Source organism: Symphalangus syndactylus, chromosome 18, assembly GCF_028878055.3.
Source record: "Symphalangus syndactylus isolate Jambi chromosome 18, NHGRI_mSymSyn1-v2.1_pri, whole genome shotgun sequence".
Classification (NCBI taxonomy): Eukaryota; Metazoa; Chordata; class Mammalia; order Primates; family Hylobatidae; genus Symphalangus; species Symphalangus syndactylus.
In genome coordinates, this window is record NC_072440.2 from 16,705,326 (window position 1) to 16,729,711 (window position 24,386).

Consider the following 24,386-nt stretch of genomic DNA (forward strand, 5'->3'; position numbering starts at 1 on the left):
TTGGGCTGACCTGGGTTTCTAACCCTGGCTCTGCCATTTACTCTCTTTACTCCACATCACCCCCAGCAAGTTACCTGGCTAACCCCTCACCAGGGGGTCCTCTCACCGTCCTCTCCACCTGGATGACATGAAGCAGTGCTTGGACAGCGCCTAGGACAGTGCTCAGGAAGTGCTCTCCATTTTCCTTCAGGAGTATTTCCCTCTGCAGAACAGGACTAATACCCTATCATGCAAGGTGATTGTGAGAGTTGGAAAGAATGCGTGTACATTGCCTGGTGCCTTGCCATCCAAATGTATTTTATTAGAGCAGCAACATACGCCCCCCCAACCCCCCTTTTAAACGAAGCGGGTCCACGTGGAATGACGCTTATGGCGCAAGTCGGAGGAGCTCCTAATGACATTAGCTTCTTTGAGTCCCTTGGGAGAGGAAACTTTCTGAAAGACTGTAGGATTACCTTCCCTGAACTTCCGGTCAGGTGCGGTGCTGCCCTGCCGCGCCCTCTACCCCTGGGTGCCGACGAAACCGCAAAACTCCAGCCCCGGGAAGCGACTCTCAGGGACCACCACCAGCAAGCGGCTCTGGGAGAGTAACCTGCGCCACCCTCGCAGCCCATTAAATAGGCACTCCCCCTTTGATTGACAGGAGAAGTCACCAATGCGCGTCCTGGGGCTCCCCCTGTTCTCACGCGGGGTGAGCAGCCTCTCTACTCATCTGGCCCAATCGGGGGCGCCGGGGAGGCTGTGGGGCGGGGCTCGGTGTCCGGTAGCCAATGGGCAGAGCCCAGCGGGAGCGGCGAGGGCGGTGCGGTCGCGGCTGGCGGCAGAAGCGGCCGCAGGGGGCCTGGGCAGGGCTAGGCAGTGCTGCTGGAGCAAAAGCGGGAGCGGGAGCCGGGCTGGAGCTGGGGCTGGAGACGCCGTCGCAGCCTGAACGGAGTTTGCGACGGATTGGGAGGTGAGTGGCCGCCGAGGTCAGGGGTCGCCGCGACGGTTGGGGCGCCGCTGGCGGGACGCGGGGGCGCTGGTCCGCGGCCGGGCCCGCGCCCGGTCAGGGCCGCCGCGCGGAGCTCCGCGCCCTGAGGGAAGCGGGTCGGGCCGCGCGGAACTTCCTGTCTTTGTGGGAGGGGGCGAGTGCTCGGGGCCCAGGGGGCGCCTGGAGAAGACATCTTGGGAAGGACGAGGGCCAGTGGGGTCGGCTCGGGGAAGGGGCGGGGGCCCATGGGGGCGGCGCTGTGGGAGCGGGGCAGTTTTCCGGGGTCCGAGGCCTGCCGGAAAGAGAAGTGCAGGAGCAGGGCCGTCGGGGGTTAAGGGCTGCTGATGGAGTGGGGGAGGTGTAGACAGCTGCAGAAGGGGGAGCTGGGGCGACTTTTGGAGGGACGCGATTTGGGAGAAAGCTGGGAATCCGAGACGTGCAGAGGTTAGGCGAGGGTGCCGGAGCAGCTCTGGAGGGGAGGCGTGGCTGGGACGCGCCGGTGAGAGGGCAGGGCTTGGTCCTGGGGTGGTCTGGGGGGCGACGCAGGACACGCAGATGCGCTGATTTGGGGCGCTTTGATGAGCGGCCTCCATTTCCTTCCTTCCCACCCTCCCTGTCCCGGCTCTGTGTGTGTGTGTGTCTGGGGAGGGCGGGGGGAGCAAAGCCCTTACCGCAGCACGTCCTAGAGCTGGGGCCGAGCAGGAGAGGCCGGGGAGGTTTGCCTGTGACCCTCCTCGGAGTTTCCCCAGACTCACTGAATCAGAAATCCGAACTCCCTTACTCTAGGGCTTTCAAGCCTGGCCAGGCATCCTGAGAGGTCCGCGATTGGAGAGGTAGTGATTGCTGCTGCTGTTGAATTTCATTGATTCATTGGGTTTCGGCTCCATCAGAGAAGGTCGATTTTCTTTTCAGAAAGAGTTGGTTGGTCAGGGGAGCAAGCTGTGCTATTGCTTTGGGGCCCACACGGCTGCAGCCTTTGACGTATAACAGGACCTGGGGATACCACTCTTGGCTTGGGTGCCTGAGGGAAGGTGGCCTTTGGCTGGGTGTGTGCACCATTCTTGGATCCTGTCTTCTCTTTTTCCCTCCGCCTGTCCCGTGTTTTTGTGGTTAAGGGGGTAGGCTGCTCAGAGTCTCCAGGGCTACTTGGTACACTGTTTACCAAATACTGCCTGGCTGTCTTGATGAAAATCAAGAAACCAGCTCAAAGAGTTTGAACCTCAGCTGCAGATGGTGAGCTCACTACCTTCTTCCTTCCCTCCTTTTCGGTGCCTTCCTCTGCAGTTATTCCCGTGTGCTGAAGCTCCGTTTTAACCCTCCTGGGAGTGCCAGGTTGGAGCCCAGGGCAAGGGAACCCACCGGGTGGGCAGTGTTGAATGCCAGCCCTCCTGTTGTTGCCCAAGATGTTGTCATTCCACTTGATTCATGAGCCTGCCTGCATGCAGCCTGCTCATAGAGACGTTGAAGCTGTGCCAGTGCAACTTGGGTCTCTCTTAATTCACCTGGAAAACGTTCACTTATGTGGACTTAAACTTAATTCTAGAGTTTGGCAGCCTCCTTGGTGAGGTTATGCTGGTTGAGATATGAGGCCACTACATCAAAAACATTGGTGTGTTTTTCTTTTGACAATAGTCTTAAAGCTTTAAAGAAAGTGGCCATTAGGCTGGTGATATTTATTACTTGAGAAAGTAACATAACACAAAGAAGTAGATGGGTGATTAGGTCTGCACTCTTTATCCACTTTTTGGGAGAAGAATAACAACTCATTTGAATGGAAATAGTATCCTTAGCTCGTGCTGCCTTGGGACTTGGAACTTTATCACTTTTAATCTCAAATATATATGAAGCTGTGATGTGATATTTAAATAATCTAGGCTGGGCGGGGTGGCTCACGCCTGGGATCCCAGCACTTTGGAAGGCCGAGGCAGGCAGATCACCTGAGGTCAGAACTTAGAGACCAGCCTGGCCAACATGGTGAAACCCCGTCTCTGCCAAAGATACAAAAATTAAGGCCGGGCATGGTGGCTCACGCCTGTAATCCCAGCACTTTGGGAGGCCGAGGCAGGCGGATCACCTGAGGTTGGGAGTTCGAGACCAGCCTGACCAACATGGAGAAACTCTGTGTCTACTAAAAATACAAAATTAACTGGGAGTGATGGTGCTCTTACGTGTAATCCCAGCTACTCGGGAGGCTGAGGAAGGGGAATTGCTTGAACCCAGGAGGCGGAGGTTGTGGTGAGCCAAGATCGGGCCGTTGCACTCCAGCCTAGGCAACAAGAGCAAAACTCCGTTTCAAAAAAAAAAAAAAAAAATTAGTCTGGCGTAGTGGTGCACACGTGTAACCTCAATCTCTGCTACTTGGGAGGCTGTGCTATGACAATTGCTTGAACCCGGGAGATGGAAGTTGCAGTGAGCCGAGATCGCGCCACTGCACTCTAGCCTGGGTGACAGAGTGAGACTGTCTAAAAATAAATAAATCTAAAAGTATGCATATATTTAAAAAAAAATCTGGATTTCCACCGAAACATAGCGTTTTGCAGGGAGATAACATCAACTTTTCCCTAATCCTGGATACCTATCCACATCTCTGATGGCCAGGCATTTCTGGAGTGGGAGCAGAGGGGCATTTGTCTTTTTTTTTTTTTTTGAGACAGAGTCTCTGCCCAGGTTCAAACGATTCCTCTGCCTCAGCCTCCTCAGTAGCTGGGATTACAGGTGCCTGCCACCTTGCCCGGCTAGTTTTTGTATGTATGTATGTATGTATGTATGTATTTATTTATTTATTTTGAGACGGAATCTCGCTCTGTTGCCCGGGCTGGAGTGCAGTGGCGCGATCTCAGCTCACTGTAACCTCCACCTCCCAGGTTCAAGTGATTCCCCTGCCTTAGCCTCCGGAGTAGCTGGGACTACAGCCATCCACCACCATGCCTGGCTAATTTTTGTATTTATAGTAGAGACGGGATTTCACCGTGTTGGCCAGGATGGTCTCGATCTCCTGACCTCGTGATCCGCCTGCCTCAGCCTCCCAAAGTGCTGGGATTACAGGCACCTGCCACCTTGCCCGGCTAGTTTTTGTATTTTTATTTATTTTATTTTTTTATTTTTTGAGATGGAGTCTTGCTCTGTCGCCCAGGCTGGAGTGCAGTGGTGCTATCTTGGCTCACTGCAAGCTCCACCTCCCGCGTTCATACCATTCTCCTGCCTCAGCCTCTTGAGTAGCTGGGATTACAGGCGCCCGCCACCACACCCGGCTAATTTTTTGTATTTTTAGTAGAGACGGGGTTTCACCGTATTAGCCAAGATGCTCTTGATCTCCTGACCTCGTGATCCGCCCGCTTCGGCCTCCCAAAGTGCTGGGATTACAGGCGTGAGCCATCGTGCCCGGCCTATCTAGTTTTTGTATTTTTAATAGAAATGGGGTTTCACTGTGTTGGCCAGGCTGTTTCGAAACTCCTGACCTCAGGTGATCTGCCCGCCTCGGCCTCCCAAAGTGCTGGGATTACAGGCACCTGCCACCTTGCCTAGTTAGTTTTTGTATTTTTAATAGAGATGGGGTTTCACCGTGTTGGCCAGGCTGATCTGGAACTCCTGACCTCAAGTGATCCACCCACCTCGGCCTCGCAGATGTCCTTGCCTTTTGTTTCTTCTCTATACCTTGAAAGTCCGTGCTGTGTTAAGGGCGTCATGCTCAGGCTTACTGATTCTGAAGGGGTTATCAGTGGATGATTCCGGATGTTGTGGAATATCAAACAGATCGAAAAGTTTCTTTAATAATAGTGATGGCACGTTGTGTTTAGAGTTTGCAGTGGCATTTACCAGATGCTCTCTGGCCACCTTCATGTGAACCTCCCGGCTGACTCGGGCCTGCTTTATCTGCCATCAGATTGTAATGGCAGCCTTGTGGAGGCCACCCTGTAGATTATGCGATTAATGACCACATTCATGTGAGCGATAGTGCTGGCTTAGTTTTTTTCCAGTTAGGTTGTTTGGAATGGTAGCTGCATACCTGAGGGCAGTGCAGCAATGCCTTAGTTACGAAGTCAGTTTGCATTCCACAGGTAGAGTCTTTCCTTATGGCCAGGGCACTGATCCCTCACACACCAGAAAGTATCATTCGTTCCTGCCCCGGACAGACTCCAGATGCGTCCCACTGGTGGTTCTTGGGATAGTTTTGTAGGAATTTCTGCAGAATTTTAGTATTCAGATGAGTATGCACTGTCTGTGGATTGGAGACAGGCTTCAAAGAATTCTCAAATTATTCTGCACCATGCATCATTTTTTGGTATCTCTGCAGTTCCAAAGTAACTACTTGAGGGACAGTGGCCACCAAAGAGCACAAGTTTTGACATTTTGATGAAAAGCACACATAAAACAAATAAAAACCACCTTTCCTTAAGTTACCTATTGAATTGTGTTTATTCCCATAATTGCATGTTCATCTGTTTGCTTAATAAAACTTAAAGCATCATAGAGTCTTTCTTGTTTCCTAGAATAAGGTCTTTTTTCTTTTCCTTTCTTTTCTTTTCTTTTCTTTTTTTTTTTTTTTTTTTTTTTTTTTTGTTGAGACAGAGTCTCGATTTGTTGCCCAGGCTGGAGTGCAGTGTGGCGCGATCTCGGCTTACTGCAATCTCTGCCTCCCAGGTTCATGCCATTCTCCTGCCTCAGCCTCCCAAGTAGCTGGGACTACAGGCGCCCGCTGCCACGCCTGGCTAATTTTTTGTATTTTTAGTAGAGACAGGGTTTCACCATGTTAGCCAGGATGGTCTTGATCTCCTGACCTTCGTGATCCGCCCGCCTCGACCTCCCAAAGTTCTGGAATTACAGGCGTGAGCCACCGTGCCTGGCCGGTCTTTTTTATTTTCAATTAAAAAAATATATATATATGTGTGTGTGTGTGTGTATGTGTGTGTGTGCGTGTGTGTTTTTAAACAGAGATGGGATTTCGCTATGTTTGCCAGGCTGGTCTCAAACCCCTGGCCTCAAGTGATCCTCCCATCTCGGGTTCCTAAAGTGCTAGGATTACAGATGTGAGCTACCGCACCCGGCCTATTTTCAATCCTAAAAAAATCATTTGCCTGTTTCTTGATTTCAGGCACTGAACTAGACAGAGATGAGAATATAGAAATAATAAAATGGGGCTGGGCGCTGTGGCTCACGCCTGTAATCCCAGCACCATGGGAAGTCGAGGCAGGCAGATCACTTGAGGTCAGGAGTTCGAGGCCAGCCTGGCCAACATGGTGAAATCCTGTCTCTGCTAAAAATACAAAAATTAGTCGAGTATGGTGGCGGGTGCCTATAATCCCAGCTACTCGGGAGGCTGAGGCAGGAGAATCACTAGAACCCGGGAGGCAGAGGCTGCAGTGAGCCGAGATTGTGCCACTGCACTCCAGCCTTGGGTGACAGAGCAAAACTCTGTCTCAAAAAAAAAAGAAAAAATAAAATGATGTCTCAACTATCAAAGACCTCTCAAGAAGCCTTAAAAACGATAAATAAGGCTAGAGATTTTGCTGTACCTTTGGAAAGTGCATTTGTAGTGGTTTATAGAACATATTCTGTGGCCAGATAAAATTTATGTGATTATTTTTCCTCCCAAGAATATGGGATGACATATGGGGAGGAGCATGGATGGAGACTAGGAGCCTTGGGCTCTTGTCCAGCCTTTCCCTGACCAACCCTGAGGTCAGGGACAATCAGCACAGAACTCCAGGTCTCAGTTTTCACATTTGTAAAATGAAGGACTTAGAGGACCTTCACGTTTTGCAAATCTGATAGCAACTGTGACCCCTTCCCACGAAGGGGGACAGCTTCATAGGCCTGGACTTAGATTAAGAACTGGATCATTCCATCTCTCAGCTCCCTCTCACCTGTGATATTCTGTAATCCTATTTTCCTGGTCATCTTTGAGCTAATAATGATGACTTGTATTTATAGAAGATGCACATTCCAAAGCACTTTCACCTCTCATCCTTTTGTCCTCAAAACATTTCTGAGTGGTATGGGTGGCAATAGATATTCCTTCCTGTGATGAAGAAAGTGGGCCAGGCTTGGTCAGCACGTTGATGGAGCACACAGCCAGAGGCCATCCTGGGACCAGAACTGGGGCTCCTGGTTGCCATCCTGGGGCTTTTCCATTAGGCTTTGCTTCCTTGGTGGTTGTCATTATGAGTTATGTTTGGCAGCTCAAATATCCCAGAATGTGTCACTCATAGAGGAAACTATTTGTTCATCTGCCGAAAAGGACTGTTTTTCTCTCTGAATTTGGATCACTAAACACCTTTCTGTATGTGAAAAGGCTACTTAGTTGTTTTTGTTATTTTTTCTTGCCATATTTTTCACCGGGACAGTTTGTAGGGCTTGAGTATTTTGAGCAGACTTATTTAATGCTTATTGATGAAAGAGTACATTAAAATGACTACATCTCAGTTGCTTAGCACTTGAGAAAGTTGTGAAATAAATGTTAAGTAAAAATTCCAAATGTCTGACTTGTCCATCCAAGTATGTCCTCACAGATGAGATGCTTTCTGCAGTCTAGGAGGCCCCTCCCAGGGCCCAGAGCCGCTGGGTGGGTTTGAAAGTTGGGTGTGGATCGTGCCAGTGGCCAGGACTGTCCAACAGTGGCTTCTTGTGGCCTTCTGGCTAGATTCCTAACATTTTATGGGCTAATTTTTTCGGTTTATTGAAAGAGTACACATTCTCAGCTATATAAAGAGCTCATATATGTAAAAGAACACTGAACTTAGGCTGGGCGTGGTGGCTCACGCCTGTAATTCCAGCACTTTGGGAAGCCGAGGTGGGCGGATCACAAGGTCAGGAGTTTGAGACCAGCCTGGCCAATATGGTGAAACCCCATCTCTACTAAAAATACAAAAACTAGCTGGTTGTGGTGGTACGTGCCTGTAATCCCAGCTATTGGGGAGGCTGAGGCAGGCGAATGGCTTGAACCCAGGAGGCGGAGGTTGCAGTGAGCCGAGATCGTGCCACTGCACTCCAGCCTGGGCGACAGAGTGAGACTCCGTCTCAAAAAAAAAAAGACCACTGAACTTTAGAGCCTCACAGATGTTAGCTGGCTTATTTCTGATGAAAATAATCATAATAATGATGTTTTTTATTTTTATTTTTTAAAAGAATACTTCTGATGTATTTCTGAAAGATGTTTTGAATACTCAGACATGGAAGCTGATAGTACTGCACACACAGCAGGCATCACTCAATGTGGAGTGTTTGTGGAGAATCCCCCTGTCTTCCTGTTATGTCACGTGTGATGTGACTATTGATAGAGTTGCAGCCAGCTGGGGCATTCCATTAAGCTGCCCGTGGAAGTACCTGCTTTTTATTTTCATTTCACTCTCTGGGCCGAGAGTGTTTGGAGGATATCTCAGTGGCTCCTGTGGAGGGAGCATCTGTGGGTGGAAGGCAGCAGGCAGGGTGGGTCAGAGGGAGTGGTCCTGGCCACTGCGTGTCTGGTGCCCCTGGCTCTGCCTGCAGCTTGGAATCCTGAGATAAAGATGATGGCTGCTCTGTAAAGGCAGCTCAGTATAGGCAGCAGGCCTGGAAACTTCTCATTTCATTGTGGCAGTACCAGATAGTAGTGTGTACAAAGCACTGCACGACAGAGGAGGGCGAGTCTGACTGTCCTCAGGACACTGCAGAGAGCTGACCTTCAGGGAAGTGACTTGGAAGGGATTGTGTCAGAGCCACAGGTGCTCTCCAGGTGGGGCTGATGTGAAGGACCATTCTGGGCAGAGCTGCAGAGCTCTGAAGAACAAGGAGTGGCTGGGAGAGAGGGCTCACGCCTGTAATCCCAACGCTTTGGGAAGCTGAGGTGGGCGGATCACTTGAGGCCAGGAGTTTGAGACCAGCCTGGCCAACATAGCAAAACCCTGTCTCTACTAAAAGTACAAAAATTAGCTGGGCGTGGTTTGTGACTGTGATCCCAGGTACTCCGGAGGCTGAGGCAGGAGAATCGCTTGAACCTGGGGGCAGAGATTGCAGTGAGCCAAGATAGTGCCACTGCATTCCAGCCTGGGTGACAGAGCGAGACTGTCTCAAAAAAAAAAAAAAAAAAAAAAGAACAAGGGGACAAGGGGTGTGTGTGAGAGGGGCTGCTAGGGGCAGGGAAGGCTCCAGGTTGTGACCTGCCTTATATTCTCCTGGAGGACAGTTCACTGGGGAGCAGTTTGTGGATATTTAAAATACTGGGATGAAGATCTTCAGAGAAGCAAGATGTCAGTTGAGAAGTCAGGGATGCAGATGGGGGAGGGGTGATTCAGGTGACTCAGTTTCACAAAGGTCACCTCTGTCCCTGGGAGTCTCAAGGATTGCCATCTGTGTTCCTAGGAGGCAGTGGCTCCACTCTAATGAGAAAGGCTTTTCAAGTGGGAATGGCCTCAGCCTTGACTCATTCTCTTAACCTGCATTTACGTGTTTGGTTGGGAGTGCAGTAGCTGTGTGGGTTCTGCTTCTCTTCCTTTTTTCTTTTTTGAAACGGAATTTTGCTCTTGTCGCCCAGGCTGGAGTGCAGTGGTGTGATCTTGGCTCACTGCAACTTCCACCTTCTGGGTTCCAGTGATTCTCCTGCCTCAGCCTCCCAAGTAGCTGTGATTATAGGCATGCACCATCACGCTGGGCTAATTTTTGTATTTTTGGTAGAGATGGGGTTTTACCATGTTGGCCAGGCTGGTCTCAAACTCCTGACCTCAAATGGCCCGCCTGCCTCGGCCTCCCAAAGTGCCGGGATTTCAGGCATGAGCCACCGCGCCTGGCTGTTTCTCTTTCCATGTAGTTTATGCTTATAGATCCTTGAGGTTAGTATGTCACTTTCACTGTTAGTTCCTGCAGAAGAAAGGTAATTTTGCAATAAGGTATTGGAGGTTAGGAACATGTTTTTGGAGTCATACAGCCCTTGGGTGTGGGTTCGAGCTTCATCACTAGGTGACTGTGTGGCTTTTGGCCAAATGCTTCAATGTCTCCAAAACTTGAGTGTCTTAGTCAGTTGGGGCTGCTATAACAAAGATGCAGTGGCTTGTAAACAACAGAAATTTCTTTCTTACAGTTCTGTAGGCTGCAAGTCTGAGATCAGGGTACCAGCATGGTTGGGTTCTGAGGAGGGTCCTTTTTCATGTTGCGGATTGCTGACTTCTTATAGCTTCACATGGCAGAAAGAAGGCGAGAGAGCTGTCAGATACTTTTTATAAAGGCACGAGTGGCCGGGTACAGTGGCTTATACCTGTAATCTCAACACTTTTGGAGGCTGAGGCAGGAGGATCACTTGATGCCAGGAGTTCATGGCCAGCCTGGGTAACATAGTGAGACCCTATCTCAACAAAAACTAAAAAAAAAAAAAAAAAAAAAAAAAATTCTAAGGACACTAGTCTCATTCATGAAGGCCCTGCCTAATTAGCTTCCAAAGGCCCTACATCCTAATGCCATCAGACTGAGGGGTAGAATTTCAACATATGAATTTTGAGGGGATCCGTACATGCAGTCCTTTGCACCAGGATACTGAGAGCCCTTCCTCATAGGATTTTGGCGGGGCAGCATGAGGTGATGGACCCCAGGAGCCCAGCATGTGTGCCTGGTCACAGTGCTCATTCAGTGACTCTGCTATCACTCTACGTAAGTGAATTTGCCACCAAAGTTTACCTTTAAAGTGCCCAAAGTGATTTTATCCAGTTCTATTTAAAAATCCTTCCAGAACTTTTTGGACCTTTCCTTGGTGACTCGGGGTCACGGGTGTGTAGTCGCGGGTCATTGGTGTGGGTGAGGCCTCCTGCCCTGCATGGACTCCCCTCATATCCTGGCACTTACAGGGCCTGTCTTTCTCCCCACCATCTTTTGTAAGCTGCTGTTGGCACCTGGCCCCTTTGTTGGGGTAAGGGCCTGATGACGGTCATATCCTCCCTGGGTTTTGAGGGCAGTCTTGCCGTACAGAGGCCTTGCTCTCTTCTGGGTTGGTGATTCTCTGCCTGAGTTTAATGTGATGGGTTCTAGAAAGCCCGACCCTGGGGTGAAGGAATGTTGCTTGACTACACGTAGTGACTCAGGATTGGAAGGGAATACTGGTGATGATAGCTTATCCCTAGGTGATGGGAAATAGGACTTAGAAAGCAAATGATAAAGCTGTGAGCACTGCTCACCTGTGTGAAATTGTATTAAGATAACATGCAGCAGTGATAGTTAAGGTTTTAGAATTATGGGAAGCTTCTCCTTGTTTTCCAAACTGTACCATTGCCCTTTTACTTTTAGATTAATGTTTAAGTAATAAGTTTGTAATTAAAATAAGTATAAATAAAAAGATCTTGGTTGTCAAGGCATTTGCATTTTACCAAGAAGCTTTCCATAGCCCTCATTTTGTTTTCAGAACAGCCTTGTTGATTTGTTTCCCTCTTCGTCGTTTAGGGGAGAAAGAGAGGCAGAGCTAAAGGGGTCAGTGGTTTTGCCTGAGGCCACCTGCCAGGACCCCATATGGGCCTCTGAGCCCAAGCCCAGAGCTCCCAGGGAGGCCTGTGACGGGGCCTGTGCCTGGACCTGCAGGGTGGTCTTTCGATAGGATCAACCGTGGCTAGTATTTTGAAGTTTCCTATTGAATTAAATGAAATCTTCTTATTGTAAAGTGATACCCAAACCGTAGTTTGTGAACATTTTCATATTTTAAACTGCATTTGTCTTTCATTATATTAAATTATGTTGTCGCCAACCGAGCGTGCCAAGATCGTGAATTGTGGTCTTCAGAGGAACCACAGAGCAGGCAGTGCTCCCTGTACAGACCTCCAAGCCTGCTATTAGTGGGTTCTGTAGCTGTCTGATTGGCTGGAGCTGGCTGCCTGCTTGCCACTTAGCTTGCATGTGGTGATGCTTTAATTAAGCAATTGCGACCTTTGCTCCTGCAAATATGTCATCAGATAAGGAGTCTGGGCATGTGCCGTCAAGGAGGATGTGTGTGGGGCTGCAGAGTCAGTGGTGAGGGGCTGTCTGCACAGGCCCCCGTGTTCTGAAGTTTCTGAGGGACCATTCAAGAAGCTTTCCATTCCTGCCCATTTAATTCTTGCAACAAGGTAGTGTTCTCTCCACTTGATGCATCAGTAAACCAAAGCTCAGAGAGATTAAGTGGCCTTCAGAGGGTCACCATCAGAGCTGGTGCTCTGCCTACCGAAGCCCACACTCATTTCACCTCCTCTGGCTGGCTGGAATAAGTAAGTTGTGAATCACTCTCAGATGTGAACATCTTTAAAAGATAATCTTTCTCCTCCACCTCTGAGAAACATAGACATGAGGCAGATTGTGTGCGTCTTTTGCTTAAGACGGGATCTATGTCTGTAACTAGCTTGGTTTCAATAATCTGAAAGTTTACAGCCATTTACACAGCGGGGAGATAAGGGCAGAAAAGGGAGAGCTGCTGGGGTGCGGTCAAGGCCGTGGGTGACTCGCTGATGCACCCACCCCATGAGGCATCCCATGTGGGACAGGAGGAAGATTCCAGAGGCCCTGGCTTAGGAGTGCCTCATCTTCGGCAGATGCATTCTAAAAGGCATCTTATGCTGTTAAAGAGCAGGTAGACAAGGGAGAAAAAATTGTGTTTCTGTAGAGCACTGCACTTTGTAAAACTGCGAAAGGTCTTCACAGTTTGTCAACATTGTGATATCATATAAGAGCATTCGCTCAGGTATATTAGAGCAGATATTTGTGGGGTTTTTTTTGTTTTTTTTTTTTTTTTTTTTTTGAGACGGAGTCTCGCTCTGTCACCCAGGCTGGAGTGCAGTGGCGCGATCTCGGCTCACTGCAAGCTCTGCCTCCTGGGTTCATGCCATTCTCCTGCCTCAGCCTCCCAAGTAGCTGAGACTACAGGTGCCCACCACCACGCCCAGCTAATTTTTTGTATTTTTAGTAGAGACAGGGTTTCACCGTGTTAGCCAGGATGGTCTCGATCTCCTGACCTCGTGATCCGCCTGCCATGGCCTCCCCAAGTGCTGGGATTACAGGCATGAGCCACCATGCCCAGCTGATATTTGTTTTTGTGCTTGGGATAATCATCACTTTTGTGTCAAATGACTTCTTTTTTGCTTTCTTTAAATCTTTTAAAAATTGAAAGTTCAACATAGAAAACAATGTTCTGAATAAAAAACTCTCTTTGTAGTTTACCTTCCACACGGGAAGCGGTTTTTGTGTATCTTGATCAAGTAACCTATTCCCTGCTGACTTTGTACCAAGCTTCAGAAGAGGCAGGAGAGGTACATTGTCTCTGTCCTGCCTCAAGGCAACACTTCGAGGTTGTTAGTTTGAATGTGAGGAAGCTGTAGGTAGTGAGATCAGGTGCCTAGTTCAAGGCCATCCAGTTTGTAGATGGGAGAGATCTGAAGCTTGAACTGACCTCACTGTTTCCTTTTCAATAACTGACATTGTTATGAGTGTATTATTCAGATTCACTTTAATATTTTCTCAAGTATTTTCCGTGTTTTACCTTCATCTTCAAAAAGATTATTAATGGTTATATTATCCTGTTGACGTAATGAGATTAAAACATTTCCTAGTGCTGGACATTTTAGGTTATTTCCACTTTTTTGCTAATGTAGATGAATTTGCAGTTTATAATTTCATCCTTTTTTCATCTGTGTAATTATTAGTTCCTGGGGATAAATTCCCGAGAATAGAAATCTTGTATTAAAGGGTATGAACACTTTAAGAGTGTTTTGAAAGCCTGTCTTGCTGCTTTTAAGTTTATGTTTCTGATTTTTTTGGTGAAAAAATGGGGATTCTTTCTCTTTAAGGTGCCTGCCTTCGCCTTTAGAACTTCCAAGTATCTGTGAGATAAGAAAGTTCTGTGAGGGTTTCTTAAATGAGTCACATTTCCTTCCTAAGTTTCTGGATATCATTTTACTTGAATTGGTTGCCTTACTTTGATGAGCAAGGAACGATGTTGTAGAAAATCCTTAGTACTTGATTATTAATCCTTGGAGCTAATGTTCCACATTCCCAAGGTCGTGAGTGCTTATGGTCGCACTCCTCCATCAGCTCAGCCATCGTGGTAGGTATCTCACAGACCTTCTCTAGCTTTCTTTTCCTCACTTAGGAGGATGCATATTGGAAAGACTCTGCAGGGTTCTTTCTGCCAGGCAGCCTTGGGGTCGTGTGGTCCTTTAGAGTTCGTCTCTAGCTTGTAGATGCTGCTCTCATGGGGGTTCCTGGCCCTGTTCATCTCCAGAGACAAGCATGTCAAAGGGAACATGGGAAGTTTATAGCACTGGTGCTTGCTCGCCTTGTTTGCTTGTTTGTTTTTCTGTTCTGGTCTGCTATGGAACTTGTCACCATGTCCCCTCCCCATGGACTGACTTTCTTACCCTCCACTGTCCCTTAGGTATTCACTCTCAGACTGAGCGGTGTCCTGTTTTCCTGGTGGCTCATTTGCCAGGGTCTGCAAAGGACAAGGTGCTTAGCAGGGACAGAGAGGGGCTCCAGGTGGGGAGCAGTGGTCGGGCCAGCCGACCTTAGTGCTTACCCCTGGGTCCCCTCCCTTGAATTCCTGCGATGCCTCCACCATGTCTACCCTCTCTCCCCAGGGGCTGTTTCCCTTTTAGTTCTCTTGCCTTACTGCGGGCAAAAGCTTACTCTTCTTGGTTCCTCTTATCCCAGCTAAGAAAAGCTGATGTTCACAACAAAATGAAGAGACTTGACTACACAGGAAGGTAGACATAAGAGGAAGCAGTCACAGACAGCACAGGCATACAAGAGTCTTGCTTCCCAAGCACAGGCAGGTTTTTGTGCCCACACTCCAGGGCTCGTCTGACTGCACTGGCTCTGCCAGGCGCTGCCCAGCTTCCTGCTTCCCCTCCCCGTCCTGCTTCTTCTGTCAGTAAAACAAAATTTTAGAGTGATGCTTTGCTTGATGCTTCGGGGGCTGCATTTTTATCACAAGTGTGGAAATTGTACTTTGTCCTGGTTTCTACAGATGCCTAAACATGTCTAGGTTGCTGTTGCCTTGGCAACTGGCTGAGCTGTTGGTTGTATATGTGAAGGTTCTGGCAGGGGCTGGATGGAAGCCCCAGGTCATCCTTAGAGCTTTTCAGCCAAGCTGGCGGTTACTCCCAAGCCCAGAGCCATATGCTCTTAGCTCCCCTTTGTCGTTTGGAGCTTCCCATTTTATTTCCCTGAGAAATCCCTGCTCAGCTGCCCTAGACTTGGGTGGGTGGTATGGCATGGCATGGCATGCACTGATAGGGCTGATTTACTTCGAGACTGGAATTTTTGGTAACACAAGACGTGATTCCTTAGCAGCCCTTGGCCTAAGCTTTATTTGAGGTCAGACAGGGCCCAAGGGCTGCTTGTGCTCTCCGTTCAGGTGCCTTCTGCTTTTTAGGCCTGGGGTGCTTGTTGGGTCCAGGAGCCGGGCCTTGCCTGAGAGTCCCGCAAAAGCAGGGCCTTCCAGTGCTCCAGAGGGGTACTCCTGACCACCTGTAAGCCATGGGAAGAAAGTTAATGTGATTGAGTCACGGCAGTGCCACACAGTATGTCTCCTTTTATGAAGACTGAGTGAAAGGGTTGATATAATCAATTCAAGTTTTATCCTTTGTTATTTTCTTTAATGCTTCTTGTATTTCCTTTTGGATTTATTTCTTTTCTTCTCAGTCTTGCAAATGTGAGTCTGAAGTTGCTGATGTGGGGGTTGGGGCTGACTCATCACCTCCCCTTATAGCTCAGACAAGTCACCTTCCTTAAAGTTTTTTGGATGTACGCTCATTTCCAGAATTGCTATTTTGGACCCATGCTTTTCTCTCTGCTGCCTCTACTAGGAACTTTCAGGTTCACGAAATTTAGAAATAGTTTAACATAACATGAGCTCTTACTAGTAAGTAAAGAGGTGAGTAGAGAGAGAAACCTCCTGCAATCCTCCAAACCCTCCAGAAGCCTCTTGTTAGCAGTGTGATTGGTGGAGGTGGAGACGAACTCAGTCCATTGGGAACTCGTGGGGACACCAGGTGGGAGAGGGGAGTTCTCTCCTTGGGGTAGAGTTGGCGGATTGCCAGTCCCCACAAAGGCTGCAAAGCCCTGCTCCCCACTCCCTGTGCATCCTGCTGTCCAGGATGGCTGGCTTTTGGGGCCCTGACCTGGAACCCGGGTTGCTTTTCCCCAATAGGAGGACCTCTGTCTGGAGCAGAGGTCCAGGGACAAGCCTCTGGCGTGTTTTGGTCTTGGGCTGGCCCAGTCCAGTGGGGCTACAAGTGCCTGTGGTGAGCTGTTGTTAGTAAAGAGCTCCGCAGCCAGATTGCCTGGGCTTGAATCCCAGCTCTGAGATTGGTTGTGATACCTACCTCACCTTTGAAATGGGGATCATGATAGGATTGTTGTGCAGATGGGATGCATGAACGTGTGCCCTGCACTTGGGATGGCATTGCCCTTAGAGAACTCCATTGTAGCACAGCCATCGGTGCCTCTGAGCCTGCCAACCATCTTGCCTTGGGACTCTCTGATTCCCACTTTACAGTTGAGGAAATAGGCTCAGAGAAGCTTAATATATCTTCGGATCTGGGTCTACCTCAGGGTTCTCTCTTCAAAGCACTGGTGGTCCCCCACAGTGGCCCTGTCTCCCCAGCAAGTTAGGGAGTGACTGCGAGGGGACTGCTCCATCAGTGCTGTGCCCACCAGGCATAGTCTATAGACATAATTTTTTTTTTTTTTTTGAGACGGAGTTTCATTCTTGTTGCCCAGGCCAGAGTGCAATGGCGTGATCTTGTCTCACTGCAACCTCCGCCTCCCGGGTTCAAGCGATTCTCTTCTTCAGCCTCTCGAGTAGCTGGGATTACAGGCATGCACCACCACGCTGGACTAATTTTGTATTTTTAGTAGAGACAGGGTTTCTCCATCTTGGTCAGGCTGGTCTTGAACTCCCAACCTCAGGTCATCCACTTGCCTCAGCCTCCCAAAGTGCTGGGATTAGAGGCATGAGCCACCACGCCTGGCCTGTAGACAGATTTTTTAATGCCTCCATACACACACATACACACACACATCAGACATATGTTACTGAAATTGGAGAGTTCCCTGGACCCCTTCGAGGTACTTGGGACAGGGGTGTGGCTGGTTTGCTCAAACCACTTACGGGAGGGGGAGCATGCAGGTGAGCAAGTACAGGGGCCGAGGCAAGTACTTTTGGGCTGCAGCCCCACAGCAGTGTCTAGGGTTGTTACAATGCTCTTTTAGCTCTCCTGTCTGAGGACGGCTTAAGTGTCAAACGGCTTAAGAGTCAGTGTGACAGCCTTTTTGGGTTCAGCATCCCGAATGGTCTGGCGTCCAGGAAGAATCAGGTCACGTGGACTTGAAGGATGGTGAATGCAGGATTTTATTGAGTGATGGAGGTGGCTCTCAGCAGGATGGGGAGCTGGAGATGGGATGGAGTGGGAAGGTGATCTTTTCCTGGAGTTTGACCATTCTGCAGCCAATCTCCTCTCCAAATGCCCCCAGCTGAACTCCTCTCGACTTCCTCTCTTCTCTCCTCTGCCACTCTTCTGCTCCTGGAGTCTGGGGTTTGGGGTTTGTATGGGCACAGGATGATGGGGGGCATGGTGGGCTGAAAGGCAACATTTGGGTGCGAAAACAGGAACGCTTGTTCTCGTTTAGGGCCTTGGGTCCAGGCTTGAGGGTGGGGCTCTCACCAGGGGCCCTGCCCTTCTGCCTCCTGTTTGTATCATTACTATATATAAATGATGCTGTGATTATGATTAACAAAATACCAGTTTACTTTAAAACTTGTATTTACAGTAGCCTTTTGTCATCTGGATTTTCTAAATCATTGAATGTGAAAAATATTATTTAGGGATCTAGCAACCTTGTTGATCTTTAAAAGGCTTAAGTTCAGAAAAAGTTTATTGTTGCCCTTTTCTTGCTCTGTGTTTTGGTGTCTGCCCTTCTGTCTATCTGGCCTCTGTGCGAGTCATGCGTCAGGGCATATTGGGGAGATAGAGGCCAGTGTGGCTGGGTTGAGTTATAAACTAGAAGCAAGGTTGGGAGCCCAGAATCCAAACCAGGTTCAGACTGGGAGAATATCTGAAATCCCTGCAGCAGCAAAGAAGGTTCCTATATCCACAGTCCCTGAAGGAATTTTGCTGGGTCCTCAGGTTCTCTGGGAGCATTGATGTGTCTCACTGTCATGGCACCAAAGACTTTCTGTTTTTATTCATCAACTTCCTGTATTTCCTTCTGCTCCCTCCTTAACCTGGGGTTGGCTCTAGTTTCAAAGTTAATTCTCAAATCCAAACCCCAGACTTAAAGGCTGGTAACTGCCCTTGGATATGTTTGGGGCTGGCTCCTGAGAAACCTCTTTTCCGGGAAAGCTCTGGCCTGTTAGACTTTGCTCTGTAATTTTGCTGCCTTGCTCACCTAACAGTGGTCCTTGGTGTCCTGAGACACGTGGGTGGAACTCAGCAGTGTTTCTTCACCTATATTTTTGTTTGTTTGTTTTTTGAGACAGAGTCTTGCCCTGTCGCCCAGGCTGGGGTGCAGTGGTGTGATCTCAGCTCACTGCATCCTCCACCTCATGGGTTCAGATGATTCTCCTGCCTCACTCTGCCTCCTGAGTGAAGTAATAGCTGGGACCACAGGCATGCGCCACCATGCCTGGCTAATTTTTGTTGACCTGTATTTGGATCTTATATTTACATCAGAATTTCATGCAAATAGATTCTTTCCCCCTAGAAATAGACTGAGACATTTTTGCATGCAATTCAATGTATTCATAAATCCCCATTCATTTTTATTTATTTATTTATTATTTATTTATTTATTTATTTTTTGAGATGGAGTCTCGCTGTTGCCCAGGCTGGAGTGCAGTGGCGCCATCTCGACTCACTGCAACCTCTGCCTCCCGGGTTCAAGCAATTCTCCTGCCTCAGCCTCCCAGGTAGCTGGGACTACAGGCGCCTGCCGCCACGCCTGGCTAATTTTTTCTATTTTTAGTAGAGACGGGGTTTTACCGTGTTAGCCAGGATGGTCTCAATCTCCTGACCTCATGATCTGCCCGTCTCTGCCTCCCAAAGTCGTGGGATTACAGGCGTGAGCCACTGCGCCTGGCCAAATCCCCATTTATGTATTCAGCAAATATTTGAACGCCTACCGTGTGCTAGGCACGGTTCTAGGCACTAGAGTTACAACAGGAACAACGTAGTCCATGATCTTACATTCTGGTCGGAGGAGGCAGAGCGCAGTTAAACACCCCCAGCCTGGTGTGGAGGGAAGGCCAGCCTCAGTGGGCGGGAGGGTCCAGGCTCTGCTTGTTGCCAACCTCCCAGCCCCCTTTTAGCCTTCACTTCTCTGAACTGGTGTCTGACTTCACAATCATTATCAGAATTATTTTTTAAAATTTAATGTTTATTGAGGCTCATTTTGTGCCAGGTGTCCTATTTTTCCTTGCATGATTACACTTATTTTCATTACAACTTTGTTTTGCAAGTGAGAAAGCTGGGCCTAGGCCCCATACCTGGGAAATGTGATGTGTGGTTTTGATCAGCATGCAACTTGAGGCTGTAGAACTCAGTAAGTCAGGCCTGAGGACACCATCAGAAATACCAACAAAAAATTCAGTGTGTCCATTTTGGCCAGGACTGTCTCTATTTTCTGCTTTTTTTCCCACCGATTGAGGTAGGACCTCACTCTGTCACCCAGGCTGGAATGCAGTGGTGTGATTGTGGCCCACTGCAGCCTCCAACTCCAGGGCTTAATGATCCTCTCACCTCAGCCTCCCAAACTACAAGTGTGTGCCATCATACCTGGCCAATTTTTTTTTTTTTTTTTTTTTTTTTTTGAGATGGAGTCTTGCTCTGTCACCCAGGCTGGAGTGCAGTGGCTCGATCTTGGCTCACTGCAACCTCTGCCACCCGGGTTCAAGCGATTCTCCTGACTCAGCCTTCCGAGTAGCTGGGATTACAGGCGTGTGCCACCATGCCCAGCCAATTTTTGTATTTTTAGTAGAGACGGGGTTTCAGCATCTTGGCCAGGCTAGTCTTGAACTCCTGACCTCATGATCCACCCATCTCAGCCTCCCAAAGTGTTAGGATTACAGGCGTGAGCCACCGCACCCGGCCTCATACCTGGCCAATTTTTTTTTTTTTTTTTTTGAGACGGAGTCTCGTTCTGTCACCCAGGCTGGAGTGCAGTGGTGTGATCTCGGCTCACTGCAAGCTCCGCCTCCTGAGTTCAAACCGTTCTCCTACCTCAGCCTCCCAAGTAGCTGGGACTACAGGCGCCCGCCACCAAGCCCAGCTAATTTTTTGTATTTTCAGTAAAGACGGGGTTTCACGATGTTAGCCAGGATGGTCTCGATCTCCTGACCTTGTGATCCGCGCTCCTCGGCCTCCCAAAGTGCTGGGATTACAGGCGTGAGCCACCGTGCCCGGCCAATACCTGGCTAATTTTTAAATTTTTCTGGAGACCGGGGAAGGGGGCAGGTCTCACTGTGTTGCCGAGGCTGGTCTTGAACTCCTGGCTTCAAGTGATCCTCCTGTCCCGGCTTTCCAGAGTGCTGGGATTACACGTGTGGGTCACTGTGCCTGGCCACTGTTTCTTTTAACAATCAAATTGCCTTTCTCAAGGAGGAAAACGTGGGTGGAATGTGCTTTAAGGCCTCTGTCTGGTGGACATTATAGGCACTTGAAGTTACCAAGTCTGTATATTTACTTTTGGCAAAATTGCATGATCGCATCCTTATTTCCAAATAATTGCTGCGTGAATGACATTTGAAATGCACATTTAGTTCTTGACTGAGTAGATGTATACGCATTCTGATTTTTCCACACCAGACACTTGCTCTCTTGTTGTAACTTTTAAGGTCCTGCCCAATGGACAGAGTAACTTCCTGAAAAGTTGCTTTAAAAAACCTTGTCTACTCAGTGGCCGGAGGGTGCAATGAAACAGCATTTGTGATCCTGACTCAGTCCCAACCAAGCAGAACCTTTATTCTGACTGGAGGTTTGCAAGCTGCCATCCTCCTGGCACCAAAAGCAGCCTGTTGTTTAAATATTTGCATTGAATAACTTTGTAGCTCTGCTTCCTTCTAAGGCTTGCCACACTTCATGTCAGAAGCAGAGCTCCTCCTCTGGAGTTATTATGAAACATGACTGAATGCCAGGGTGCAGTTTCTCTGCAGTCAGCTCACTTTATAGAGGAAGAACTGGGCTGCTTCAGCTCAGTGTGAGTTAAACGTTGCAGTGTCCAGTCTTGCTTCCTGGCAGTTGGGGCCCGGAGCAGCCCCGAGGCTGGGAGGGGGGACATTGTCCCCTTTGACTTTGTGATTGTTGGAAGCAGGGTCCTGAGAGGGAGTCCAGGAGGCAGCCTAAATGGAATTTCCAGTCTAAAGGGGCAAGGCACAGTTGCGGGAGTCCTGGTCTAAAGTTCAGTGAGACGGAGACTGGGGCTTGGGGTGGGGTGGGGATTGCTGACAGGAGAGAAGGATCCCTGGGCCAGGGAAGAGGCAGCTGCATTCACTGGCTGTGAGGCTGTGGCTCTAGGTGTGGATATGCTAGGGTGCTCCCCGCAGCCCCCAGACCTTTCATATGTCAGCATTCCCGTCGATGGGGCATGTGGGACCCCTGCCCTGGGCCTTTTTTTCAGTGTGACTGTCCCTATAGGGTGAGGAATCTGAAGTGTCAAGAAGTGGTATCTCCCTAAAACTTGTGCCTCTCCCTTTAGGCTATGCACAGGGACAGAGACCCTGGAATTCCCTGCCCCAGTAACCCCCAGCCCCCTTACATGGCCTGCATGGGCCGCCTCCCTGGCGCGTCCTGCTGAGGGTAGGCTGTGTACTGTGTGCGCGTGCCTCCAGCCAAAGGTGGCTGAATGGTGGCCATGGGCAGGGTGTGTGTGGACAGAGCTTGGGTGTGCAGGCTGGGGTGTCCCCACAAGCACGCCCGAGGATCTTTGTGGCGCAGGACACGGCTCTGGATTCGTGTGTGTGCTTGGTTTCTTGAATAGTAAAGTTCATGCTTATTTTCTGGGTGTGCTTGGGGGTGTCCCTCCCTATCTGACACATGGGGCTTGGGGCCATGCCTGGAGCCCCAGTTGCATGGGGAGGTGGGGCTAAGAGCAGGCCTGTCCCCCTGCTCAGCCGTTCTTACCACCAAACCAGCCACACTTGAGCAGGAGCGCACTGCACTGTCATTTTACCCAAAGTTTCCCTCTAGGGCTTTGCTGATGACATCTCTTGGCTTTTGTTAGTATTCTGGCGCAATATCAGAAGGATTCCAGTCTACATCGTGGTCTTCTTGAGAGCTCATATTTGATTTCCGCTTTAGCTCAGTGGACTTTAGCCTGGAGGAATCCCACTGAAGAGTTTTTAATGTTGACTTATGGAACTTGTCCCAGCAGCAAGCCACAGATACTGTGGCTTGGGAGTGAGCAGCTCTTGTGGAAACAAGGCGCTTCCCTTCTTCAGCTGCGTAGGAGTGGTTCAGGAACCTTTTGGGCCACGTTGTTCTTGTGATTTCTTGACTTCTGGGAGGGCAGGGAAGTGATGTCTGGGTCCCACAGTGCACATGGCTGTCCCTGGTGCCGCCCTTCCAGGAGGAACTGCCAGGTCGGACGTGGAGATGAACCCGGAGAGCTTCTTTCAGGTCTGGTCGGCCTTCAGGGGCATTCCTGCCAGTCTCAGAAGATGACAGTCTGCAATTGTGCTATCACCAACGTGGAAAAAATAAGGGCAGTGCAGTTTTCATGTGTGTAAGGTTAGCAGCTGCCCTTTCTTGGGAAGGGCTCTTTCTGTATAAAATTTTGACCATTGTATCTTTTACATTTTAAAATGTCCTATCTTTCCATGTTGATGAAAAGAGCTGGTAGTTTCTAAAGGATATTCTTACTTGGCAAAATAAGAAGTAAGCAGTCTTATGTTATTCTGCCTTCAAATTTGAAACAGTTTTATTGAGCTATAATGAATAGGCCATAAGTTTTGGCATATGAATACAGTTAAGCCATCATCGCAAACAAGATAGTGAGAAGTCCACCCTCTGAGGGTTCCTGTTGCTACTTGCCGTCCCTCTGCTCCCACTTCTTCCCGGCCACCACTGCTCTGCTCTTTGCCACTCTGGAATCATTTGCATTTTCTAAAATTTTATGTAAATGGAATCGTACAGTGTGTTTTCTATATATTCTTCTTCTTTTTTTTTTTTTTTTTGAGATGGAGTCTCTCTCTGTTACTAGGCTGGAGTGCAGTGGTGTGATCTCCACTCACTGCAACCTCTGCCTCCCGGGTTGAAGTGATTCTCCTGCCTTAGCCTCCCGTGTATTATTATTTTTTTTTTTTCTGGAGACAGAGTCTCACTCTGTCACCCAGGCTGGAGTGCAGTGGCACGATCTCCGCTCACTGCAACCTCCGCCTCCCGGGTTCAAGCAATTCTCCTGCTTCAGCCTCCTGAGTAGCTGGGACTATAAGTGCATGCTGCCATGCCCGGCCAATTTTTTTGTATTTTTAGTAGAGACGGGCTTCACTGTGTTGCCCAGGCTGGTCTCAAACTCCTGAGCTCAGGCAATCCACCCGCCTCAGCCTCCCAGAGTGCCAGGATTACAGGTGTGAGCCACTGCTTCCGGCCAGTATGTATTCTTTTTACAGTATGTGTTATTTTTAGTCTGGCTTCTTTCACTCAGTAAAATTACTTTGAGATTGTTGTAGCATTTATCAGTTAGTTTCATTTTTTAAAAAATCCAATGCATGGGCATGCTACAATTTGTTCATTCACCTATTGATGGACGTTTGGGCTGTTTCCACTTGGTGTAATCACAAATGAAGATGCTATGTTGTGAAAAGATGTTACAGAAAAATAAGGTGCCATCAACATTTGTATGCCAGTCTCTGTGGGGACATCTGCTTTCTTTTTATCAAAAATTTAATGGAGACAGGGTCTCCCTATGTTGCCCAGACTGATCTTGAACTCCTGGGCTCAAATGATCCTCCTGCCTCAGTCTACTAAAGTGCTGGGATTACAGGTGTAAACCACTGCACTCGGCCAACATCTGCTTCCACTTGCCTGGGGTAAATACCTAGAGTGGAATGGCTAGGTGCTTTGGTGGGTGTACGTTTAACATGTCCAGACACTGCCAAACTTTTCCAAAGTGCTTTGGCACACATCACCAGCACTGGATTCTAGTTCCCCCACATCCTCACCAACACTTGGTATGTGTAGTCTTTTTAATTTTTGCCATTCTGGTAGGTTTAATTTGCATTTCCCTAGTGATTAAGGGTGGTGACTCTCTTCCTGAACCTTTTTGCTGTCTGTGTATCTCCCTCAGTGAAGTATCTCTTTAAATCACTTGCCTGTTGAAAAAGTTGAGTTTTTTTATTAACTTAGTTTTGAAATTTTTAAAATATATTTTGGATACAATTCCTTGATCAATTAGGTAATTTGCAAATATTGATCCCTGTCTGAGGCTGTCTTTTCATTCTTTT

General features: G+C 48.6%; 1 protein-coding gene across 4 annotated transcripts in view; it reads left to right on the forward strand.

Moving 5' to 3' along the window:
* Nucleotides 1-769: 769 nt before the first annotated feature.
* Nucleotides 770-24,386, forward strand: part of PACSIN2 (protein kinase C and casein kinase substrate in neurons 2) — a 145,195-nt gene continuing 121,578 nt past the window's right edge. For 2 of the 4 annotated variants that reach the window (XM_055252553.2, XM_055252558.2), the window contains exon 1: nt 770-952. The gene's annotated coding sequence lies outside the window, so the exon portion shown is untranslated. The remainder of the gene's footprint in view (nt 953-24,386) is intronic. The other 2 variants (XM_055252551.2, XM_055252555.2) reach the window with 1 other exon arrangement.